Raw genomic sequence first — 12,137 nt, 5'->3', positions numbered from 1 at the left:
CCCAGGTTAACGGACCGAAAGCTTTGAAGTATTAAATACTCACGTGGTGTATACCTACAAGCTAATTTACCTTTTGATGCTTAGCATTCTAACTCATTCTTTTTCCACAGAAAGGTTTTTAGTCTATATTTTACACAGAGTTGCTTCCCTCGCACTATCCCTTTCCGTAAAGTAGAGCAGCTGCATGCACGGAGACGTATTTATACCCACGGTTACTGATAGCATATTTTAAGGCCAAAAGTTTCTTTCCCGCACAAATTACAAAAATAGTGTGTTAACTTTGCATGCATAAATATATTTTCCAAGTCAACAACGTTTCGATGCGAAACATCTTATTTTTATTAATAAGTATGAGATGTTTCTAACTGTTATGATGAATAATTATATTCTCTCCCAACCCTTATGTTACAAAGAAACTCTCTCTCTGGCTTTTAATGATTCAGTTGTCAGGATGTATATGATACTTTTTACTCGTAATATGAAAACGAAATGCAGCTTCGTCGCTTTTAAGAAACAACTATAATTTGTTATCGCAAATTCAACGATGTTAGGGATTATTTCAGGATATTTAGGATTACCTTGGATTATTTCGATCAAACAAATTTTTCTCTTAATCTTTTTGGATTGTGAGAATTATTCGACATGCAGTAGAATATATACCGTAGTTCAGTCAAACTTGTAGAAGAATCAGCCGAAACGTTTCGCGTGGGCAGTGGGCTGTATCCACGGGGACAAAGTCATTAATGGATGAAATGGAAATTTGTGTTCAATTAGTATATGATTAGGCAATATTGTTTATTTAAGTAATTATTCAGCCAAGCAAGTGAGCTAAGAATGCACCTGTTTTAAGGCATCGCGTTTAAATATTAACAAGTTTCGCATGTCTGTAACCCCACGCGTGCAAAATACTTTAAAGCTTATATTTTTTAAATATTTTCTCAACCCTTTTTCTTCAGCTGTGCCCGTTTTCTTTTTAGTTAAAGTAGACAAACCAGTTCTGCACATCAGTTTTGCTCATAACAATTAATGTGAGGTCCTCCAAATTTTGAATGTTTTCGAATTTTTCTCATCAAAAACGCTACAAGTTCATATTCATCAGATGGCATAGCAAACCTAAATATTTTTAGATATTCAGAAAGCACAACGTATTTCGAAAACTATGGAACTATAACAGAGGTTCAAAATGTAAATAAACCGTTTGTTTACATACGGACTTGACTTGACTTCCATTTTAAAGTCTCGCAGTTGCCTCGTTATCAGTATACGAATAATTATTTGCAATATACAAAAAGTTTGCGAAATGTCCCCGACGTTCGTTGCTGACGTTCTCAAACTCCTAAGAAGAGTATTTTTTTTCGACAAAAAGTTCCGTTTAGTGACTAAAATTTTTTAACTTTATACAGGGTGTATCAAAAAAAAGGTAATCCAACTTCAACAAGCTATTGTACATGAACTACTCAGTGTATGAGCGAATTGTTTTCACATTCGGAAAGATCAGGCTTTTAACTATCGGATGACATGTTTTTAATACCAAATGGTGAAAAAATGAGCAAATACGAGGCTGATAAAAAATGTTAGTCGCAATCGCATATTTTCACCTTTGAGCCTAATTAAAGCAGTGCATAACAAAAGAAAAAAACAATTAATCACGAACATGTCACAGCTTGCACTGGTTTTACGCCGCATTGCTTGGAATGTTTTCCTTATTCCTACTTAATATGCATATGCGGGTAGCTTATTCAAAAGCAAAATTCTTCAATTAAGTCCCAAAGAGAGTTAATTTTCAATGGTTTTAGTCCCAACTCTCAGAGGTGAAAATATGCGATTTCGACTAACACTTTTTATCAGCCTCCTATTTGCTCATTTTTTCACCATTTGGTATCAAAAACATGTCATTCGATAGTTAAAAGCATAACCTTTCGGAATGTGGAAAAAATTCGTTAATAGAATGAGTAGTTCACGTACAATAGCGCACCAAAGTTGGATTACCTTTTTTTTGATACACCCTGTATAAGTTTGGTTTTCATATGTCGTAATTCATCGACGATGTTCTAGGAGCTATTGTCACTGACCAATGGAGTGAATAATTTTTACGATAGACAAAGCATTTTATGCTTTAATAACCTATATTGACGAAATACATCGCGGATGAATAACGATATTTATTTCATTTAAAGTCTCACGGTTGCCTTGTTATCATGCGGTATGAATAGTTATTTGCAAAAATCAAAAAGTTTGCGAAATGTCACTGACGTTCGTTACTGACGTTCTCAAGCATTTGTTTTGGCTCGTCTGGAAGTTGCTAATAACCATGGACGTGACTATATTTCGGCATATTTGACCTTTACTATTCATTCTTTTTATCACCAAGGTTGGGTATACCATATAACATAATCCCGTATGTTCGACCTTTCCTTTTTTATTACTAAGGTCGATACAATTACTTAATGGTTTTTCTTAACTCGAGATTGTTTGCTCCCCCACTTCTTCATCGTGACTTAACTTAACCCGCAGTTGTTTTATGAAATAACAACGACAAGGCCTGAATTTAAATATAAATTATTTAAAACATTAAATTTCCGTGTTTGGGTGGCCTGATCCAAACACGGGCTTCGACCAATCAGAACATGCGTTATGTACATGTTATTCTATAAACCATATTACCTTATATTCGACCATCAATAATATTTTTACTAAAGTGGAGTATACCATAATAATGACCATATATTTATCTCCAAGGTCGAATATACTATGTAAGGCCCTGTAAATATTAAGTTATTATAGTTCTTATACATGAAAACATGCAGTAAACGGCAGATGAATCAAAAACTAAAAATATTTTTCGCAAAATAAAAATTTAATCATAGTTTTACAATGCAGTTCGTATTACTTACAAATATCAGTAATAAAATAAATTGATAACCATATACTTCAGGTTAAATTGGACATAATTCGGGGCTATTCGGCCTCGGCACAAAAAATCATTCGGACAGAAACTGTATAAATATGTATCATCTTTGATACATCGCTATAGTTAGGCCAGAGACACCACGGCATATTATGCACATACCTCTCAAAAAAATAAGGTACCTGACATTAATCTACTTAACATTTTCATCTCTAATTATCTTTCATTTATCTATCGAAACCTTGCAATATGGGAGTGTCACAATCGTGGTACGTTGGCCATGCAGTTGTGCCGAAGGCTGGATAGCGCCTATCCTGCGGTTTGTATTTTTTTGCTGTATACACTCCATTTCATCCTTGCCCGGCCTTTGTATTAGTAGCCTGAACACTAATAATTTTGGGCACAGGTACCAGGCAAGTTTAGCCTTGCCGTGCTAATAAATTGAATGTAGTGTAAACGAGGCTTTTTAACGTTGTAAACGCTGGAAAAGCAGTAAAATTACAACTTTTGAGGCAAAAAGGATTATGGATACATGAGCATTAAAGTTTAATGAAAGTTATACCGAACTACGGGTAATTTTGAAGCGACTGAAAAAACACTGTTAGACGGATAGTGCATGCTATCAAGCTTTCGTGCAACTGTATGGCCGCATTTAGTGCACCTATATAATGGCTATATTTTAAATTTCCAGCTCTAAAATGAAAGAAAGATACAAATACAAACAATGACGTCACCGGCAAGAGCTGAATACTGAATAACATGAAAATATATTATACTTTAACTAATATAAATATCACATTTCAATTTTCTAAAATAAATATTTTGAGCACTATTGAGCTTTAGGACATAGCGCGGCAATTCAAATACTTTTTAAGGCATTATTCATTATTACATACTCCTATAAGAAGATTAATTTTTTTCCGACAAAAAGTTCCGTTTAGTGACGAAAAGTTCTTCATGTAAGTTTGGTTTTCATATGTCGTAATTCATCGACGATGTTCTAGGAGCCATTGTCACTGACCAATGAAGTTAATATTTTTTTCGATAGACAAAGCAATTTATGCTTTAATAACCTATATCGACAAAATACATCGCCGATGCATTACCAGAAATTTGGGACAAGATGGCGTCTTGCATTCGGATAAAAACAAACATGGCGGCCAAATTTCATGCGAAACAATATGGCTTAATCACAAAACTTTAAATTACGCTTCCTATGTCTGTTTTTTTCTTAGTTCGGAGTTCGAATTCTGTAAATCGCTCAGAAAGGAAGAGTTATAACAAAAAATATTCACTCACTAGCAAATCCTCTAGGTTCCTGAGTGCGATTTATATACAAGTCCAATTTGAATGATTCGGCTATATAAACCATAGTAATATCGGTAAACGTGCTCTACAATCTGGTCAAATACACCACTTTCCTTTTGGACGATGCAAAGTTCGGAGTTGGAAATGTCTTTGGTTGTGATATAGCTACCGATACAACTCATAAATATCTTCGTATTTTTTACCGCCACGGTTCCCACAGCGTTTGAAATTTCATGATTCTTCAGTGTGTTAAGCATCCGGCCATATACATTTGAAGCATAATTATAATTGGATAATTATACCATCGAGCCATTTTATGAAATTTTCACCAATTCCTTGGTTCAAGAGGCGGACGCTGCCCACGAACGCGGACGCAAAATGTCCCAAATTTCTGGTAATGGAATAAGCGATATTAGAGAACCAGGCCTTATGGGATTTTGGAACAATACATGTCCGAGAGGGTATTTTCACCTACTAGCAGAATTTTTTAGCCTACCAATACGAATATACATTCCCAGTCCCAGGTGTGATATGCCTATAGTGGTTTCGTAAAATACACATGTTAAACATTATTTTGGCAACATTTACATTCAATTTCCTTCAGGTGAAGAGAAAATCAACTTTTTTGTATCCTTGACCAGACGGGTCTGTAAGCGAATTGGAGTTTCATCTACCTCATTACACGAAAAAAGCATATTCTTACATCAAAAATACACACGGGTTCACCGTAGCAGTTTATAGCGGACTTCACTCTTCAGTGGCAAAATCATAATTTCGAACATTGACACAAATCTTTCACGAAACGTAAGGTTGAGAAAATAGTTTTCATATTTAAGGTGGTGAAGTGTTACACCAAACATCTTATCTCGCACTAAAATTTTACTCCCATGATTAAGTGACGATTATTTGAGAGCTCATCGTAATGAGTTGCAGGAAGGTGCATACAAGTTTTACGAATTTCATTCACGCGGTATCCGGAAGAAATTGCATATTCACTTATTTTACGAAACTTATCCTTCAATAATTTGTATACAATAGTAGTGCGTGCATTGTCCACGAATTGTCGAAATGCTTGGTGGAAATGTATATATTATTCGTTTATGAGATCATCTGTTGAATACGCCGCACCCGCTTGGTCGGATATTCCGGTTAACTTGTCCGATCTCATTTAAAACACTCAGAAACGTGCACTAAGGATGTTTTACGATCATGCATTATAACATTCGAACTTGGAGTCTGTTGCACGTCGAAGAACCAATCTCTGTCAGTCCTTTATTGCGAAGCTTAAGTCAATTCGAAGTACACATCTCTCATCATGATCAAGGTGAAAATATTTATCAACCTCTCAGAACTAATACCTGGATAGACACTTGTAAGTCGTCACTTATCTTAATTGTCGCATTTTTTAAAAAAGTGCGTCCTTGTAGGCAATGCAAGCTCTTATGTCAATGAATTGTGTTAAAAATGTTGCGCGGTCAAGCATGTAATAGATTACGTGAACGAAAGTTCAATTCGGTAAAATAAGAGTGAAAAATAGTTTAAGTTGAAAGATATTGTTCACAGAAGTGATTGTTTGTAAATTTTACTAGTTGTTGACGATAAATATTGTAAGCTGTGTTAAGTTAACTTACTACGAGCAAGTGATGAAACATTACGAGTCATTAAAAAAGATCATGAAATGAGATTGACGTTTTGGATGCAGTTAAAAACAGCCCCGCTATTGTGAATCAGAATACCGCTGGCTGGGTACGAACAGATTCAGAAGACGAACTGCTACCAGTGTTAAACTGGTCGTAGGTTGGCATATTGATTATTTATCGATCAATTTATATGTTCTATATAACATTATCCTATACCTAGTTTATGTATGTTTAAGAACGTTTATTAATATGTTTTACGTAAAATCGAGCACCAATTCCAACCCCTTTCCGAACCTTAGTCTTAACCACCCTCAAACCCCCACCAATTCCAACCCCTTTCCAAACCTCTTAGTTCCAACCAGCCTTAAAACCCTAAGAACTCCAACCACTTTTCCAGCACCAATTCCAACCCCTTTCCGAACCTTAGTCTCAACCACCCTCAAACCCCCACCAATTCCAACCCCTTTCCAAACCTTAGTTCCAACCACCCTCAAAACCCCAAGAACTTTCCCAACCACTTTTCCAGCACCAACTCCGGCCCCCTTCCGAACCTTAGTCTTAACCACCCTCAAACCCCCACCGATTCCAACCCCTTTCCAAACCTCTTAGTTCCAACCAGCCTCAAAACCCTAAGAACTCCAACCACTTTTCCAGCACCAATTCCAAGCCCTTTCCGAGCCTTAGTCTCAACCACCCTCAAAACCCCCACGTTGCCCTACATGCGATGTCTATGCGCAAACTGAGAATCATCAATGTTATATGCAACCCGTAAGAGACAAAAACAGCAGCGACATTAACGAAGAAGCGAACCTCCTCCGAATACAGAGACGAACGATGAAGAAAACTCGACTCAAAGCGGGTACAATCAACTCTTATTCTTTGACTTTGAGTGTCACCAAGAAAACGGAAATAACGAACCCAACTTATGCATAGTACAAGACGAGGCAGGCGACGAGTGCATATTAGGAAGCTCCGCGTTTTCTATCAGTACGTCTCAGTGAGACACGCTGCATGAGATATATTCTAATATCACATTTTTGAGCAGATGACCAACTCGACTAGTGCGTCAGCGCCTTACACAAACAAGTTATGAGAGCTGAAACGAAATTCTAACGCCAACCCAAATTTCTAACTTACAACGCTGATTGGTTGGATAAGGATCAGCCCACTCTGGTTGATGACGTGTGCGAGTGTCCCTCAACCTTTACTATAAAAGGGCGTGCACAACACCCGAACCTACAGTGGACTAGCGGAGTAAAAATCATGTGAAACGTTAGAGAAGCTCAACATACACAACCAACGATAAAGACAAGAACACAAAACGACGAAGATCAAAAAGAAAGAAGGGAACATTAAAAAAAAAGGCAAACATTGTAAAGATCTCCTACCTCGCGTACATAGAAAATAAAAGTCATTTAAAAATTTGGTGGAGGAACGGCCTTATGAACAACCCGAAGGAACGGTACGTCCAGTATATTCCTGTAGTGTTCGTACCAACGTCTACTGAAACGACGCCAGTAACAACGACCCAAACGCCTACAACGACAACGAAGGACGCGGCAACCCAAACCGAGAGCTCGATAGCTTTGGAATTCGACCAATACGTGCAAAAATTGCGACTCGCAGCCGCCAAGACCCGCTACTGTGAGCCAAAATACCGTTGTATTCCAGCTGGCTACGAAGAAAAATCTGACGATGAATTCTTGGCCGTGCTAAACTGGTCGTAAGTTGGCATATTGACTAAATCGATGTGTGCAAGTTTCCCTCAACCTTTACTATAAAAGGGCGTGCACAACACCCGAACCTTCAGTGGACTAGCGGAATAAAAATCTTGTGAAACGTTAGAGAAGCTCAACATACACAACCAACGATAAAGACAAGAACACAAAACGACGAAGATCAAAAAGAAAGAAGAGAACATTAAAAACATTAGTCAAACATTGTAAAGATCTCCTACCTCGCGTACATAGAAAAAAATATTATAGTGTTAAATACTGTAGTGTTCGTACCAACGTCTACTGAAACGACGCCAGTAACAACCACTCAAACGCCAGCAACGACAACGAAAGACGCGGCGACCCAAACCGAGAGCTCGAGGATTTTCTTGAGCGTTTTGATTGTATCATAGATTTTAAATCTGGTAATCTCAAAATTGATCGTGATAATCTGGTTATGCTTAATACACCTAGTACGCGTCAAACTGAGACTAGCGACCATGAGCCTACAATCGAAACTGAAGAAATAGCAGAAGATCCATTACCGTTCGCAGATATAGAACCTGAAATTCATGATAACCCAGAATATACCATTTATGCAGCTGACACTCACGTCATACCTCCAAATTCCGAATGTATTATTCTGTTACGCAAAGCTTTATTGTGTTTAGAGATATGCATATAAAAATAGCAGCAAAAATAGGAATATCAAGAGCATGACAGGGATTAGTGAATGATTTTTGCCACAAGACGCCTGAGTAAGTATATTTTTCGGCCATTAGCAAACATTAATCGCCTTTCCCTTTCATGTATGACATATCGTGGGATTAAATAAGTAATAAGGTGAAAATATTTATAATCCTCTCAGAACTAATACTTGGATAAACATGCAGTCTTAAGTCTTCACTTATCTTAATGGTCGCATTCTTTAAAAAAGTGTGCGTGCTGTAGGCCATTCAAGTTCTTATGTCAATCAATTGTGTTAAAAATGTTGCTCGGTCAAGCATGTAATAGATTACGTCATCAAAAGTTCAATTCGATAAAATAAGAGTGAAAATAGTTTAAGTCGAAAGATATTGTTCACAGATATATTGTTTGTAAATTTTACTAGTTGTTGATGATAAACATTTTAAGTTGTGAACATTTTTAAGTATTGATCGATTGAGCAGAAGACCAACTCGACTAGTGCGACAACGCCTTAAACAAACAAGATATGAGAGCTGGAACGAGCTTCTAAGACCAACCCACATCTCTAACTTACAACGCTGATTGGTTGGATAAGGATCAGCCCACTCTGGTTGATGACGTCTGCAAGTTTCCCTCAACCGTTACTATAAAAGGGCGTGCACAACACCCCAACCTTCAGTGGACTAGCGGAGTAAAAAGCATGTGAAACGTTAGGAAGCTCAACCTTACAGGACAGACAACCCAGACAAGAACTCAAAAACGACGAAGAGCAGAAGATCAAGTGAAGAGTAGAGAATCCAGTTAAGAAACTGAACATTATTGAACTTCAGTAAAACCATTGTAAAGATCTCCTACCTCGCGTAAATAGAAAATAAAAGCTACTTAACACTTGGTGGAGGAACGGCCTTATGAACACCCCGGAGGAACCGTACGTTCGATATATTCCTGTAGTGTTCGTACCAACGCCTGCTGAAACGCCGCCAGTAACAACCACAGCCACCCAAACGCCAGTAACAACAACCAAGGACGCGGCAACCCAAACGGAGAGCCATGCAGATAGCAGTAGAATTAGACGAGTTTATGCAGAAATTGCGACTCGAAGCCCCCAAATCCCGCTATTGTGAGCCAAAATACCGCTGTGTTCCAGCGGGCTACGAAGAAGAATCCAATGATGAGTTGTTACCTGTGCTAAACTGGTCGTAAGTTGGCATATAAACTTTAATCGATCAATTTACATACTTTATATTATTCCTTACATATTAACATTATTCTATATCTATATATCTAGTTATCTATCGTTAAGAACGTTTATATATTAATATGTTTTGAGCTTAATAGAGAGTTGCATAGTTTAATGAGCGTAGCAGAGTCTAGTTCTGAAAACAACGAACCAATCGCTAGGCGAACGCGCTCTCATAACACAGGTTCTTTAGGGTTGGCCCCTGCGCGTTGGTGTACACGAAATTGTACAAATCGGGGAGGGAACGAGCCTACACGGAAACATAATTTCCTGCTTTCCCCAGGGACCCAATAATGGAAGAGGAAGCCCAAGCCCTACCACAGGGTCTTCTTGACTTACTACAACAAATGACCGACAGACTACATGAACAACAAAATCAAATTGTAGGGGCGCCTCCCAGAGCTAGTGGCCTTCCACCCCCAGTTTTTCGCGGCTCCCCGACTGAAGATTACGATGAATGGCTACACAAATTTCAGCGATATGCCACGTTTAATGCATGGACCCCTGAACAACAGTTAAATGGGTTTATGATGTTTCTTGGTGGTAGCGCTCTACGCGTTTGTCAGCGCCAAACTGATGAAGTTCGCGCGGATTTACAAGCGTTACAAGATGCTTTAAGACAAGTATTTGTATCACCACATCAACAGTTCCTCCGGCGCCAAGAATTGAATAACCGCACGCAAGGATCAGTAGAGCCGCTCGAAAGCTATCTTGACGATATTGACGCTAGAGCAGCGCGCTTACAGCTCACAGATGCAGAAACTATGCAATGCTTTGTTCAAGGACTACGTCAAGATCTAAAAGAGCATGTTATTTTGCAGTTACCAGATACATATGCCGCCGCTGTTGATGCCGCGCGTTTGAAAAATTCGCTTTCGCGCCCAGTAACCTCAGCTCTAACAAGTCCAAATTCGCGCGCCTTAACACCTATAGATTTTGTTTCGTCGCACTCGACAGCACACGTCCAAGCAGCACGTAATACTCATAGCAATTCTGACCAGTTTCCGAATTACGTCACTCGTGAAGAGTTTATCAGGTTGCAAAATCAAGTTCAGTCAACGCCAGCCAACATTAGACCGAGAGTAGGACCGACACAAATGGTTCCAAATGCTTACAATGCTCCTCGTAATCGGCGCACCACTGATGGTCGACCAATTTGTAATCGTTGTAATAGAGTTGGGCACATTGCAAATCGTTGTTTTGTAAACCTGGGTCGTTCAAATTTCTCACAAAGCCGAACAAATTTTAATATGCCTAGAAGCTCATTACCTCAGCTGCAACACTACACACCAGGGCAAACTACAAGAAATAATTTTAATCAAAATAACCCTAGATCAACCCTTTATTCAGGCAGGTCTACACGTTTTCCAGCATTGCCACCGCCTCCTCCCCCACCACCACCTTTGAACGCTATACAGCAAGGAAGCGCACGTACATCTAGTCAATATCACGATAAACCTTGTTTTCTCTTTGCACGAAAACGTTCTGTTCCAAACAATACATTTGCTCACCCAGATCTTCGAAAAACGCATTACCTCACTGTAACTGGGAAAATCGAAGGCATTGATGCAAATATTCTCATTGATACGGGTTCCGCTATTACTGTAATTAACCAAGCTTTCTGGGAGAAAATTCGACAAAATTCGAAATTGGCTTTAGGAACATCAGGACAATGTAAAACAGCGCAAACCGCAAGTGGCGAAATAGTTCAAGTTTTAGGAGATGTCAATTTGGAATTCCATTTGGGCAACGCTAGTTATATGGTAAAAACATGTGTTTTACCAAAGCTTCATTATATGGCTATTTTAGGAAAGGATTTTCTTGAGCGCTTTGATTGTATCATAGATTTTAAATCTGGTTGTCTCAAAATCGATCGTGATAATCTGGTTATGCTTAATACATCTAGTACGCGTCAAACTGAAACTAGCGACCATGAGCCTACAATCGAAACTGAAGAAATAGCAGAAGATCCATTACCGTTTGCAGATACAGAACCTGAAATTCGTGATAACTCAGAATATACCATTTATGCGGCTGACACTCACGTTATTCCTCCAAATTCCGAATGTATTATTCCAGCGACATTTAAGGACAATAATATTACTGAAACAATAGGTTTGATAGAGGCCAATGCAAATTTACCGCAGCGATTTAATATTTGTGGCGCCGCAGCGCTTGTGTATGTATCTCCAGCAGGTCTGGTCCCCTTTCGGTTGGTAAACCCTACTGAAAAACCGGTTAAAATTTATAGGTATACTACACTGGGAACGTTTTTCAAACAAAGCGAGATTAACAATATTATGTCCTTATCAGCGGAACAAACATGTAATCCTTTATCCACTAAACAGAATACTAATCTTCCGACGGAACAAACAGGTCAATTTGAATTCGATATTTCACCAGATTTAACAACTGATCAACTGAATAAACTACATGGTTTTTTATCGGATAATGCGGATATCTTTTCACAAAGTACACATGATTTAGGTCGAACATCCATCGTTAAACACCAAATTTTTACGGATGGTTCTCCACCTATACGACAGAGACCATATCGTACTGCACCAACACAACGTGAAACGATAACAGAACACATCCAGACAATGCTTGAGGCCAACATTATTGAACCTTCAGTTAGC

Source organism: Dendronephthya gigantea, unplaced genomic scaffold (assembly GCF_004324835.1).
Source record: "Dendronephthya gigantea isolate DGI-Jeju-01 unplaced genomic scaffold, DenGig_1.0 000003F, whole genome shotgun sequence".
Classification (NCBI taxonomy): domain Eukaryota; kingdom Metazoa; phylum Cnidaria; class Anthozoa; order Malacalcyonacea; family Nephtheidae; genus Dendronephthya; species Dendronephthya gigantea.
Note: the sequence above shows the minus strand (reverse complement) of the source record.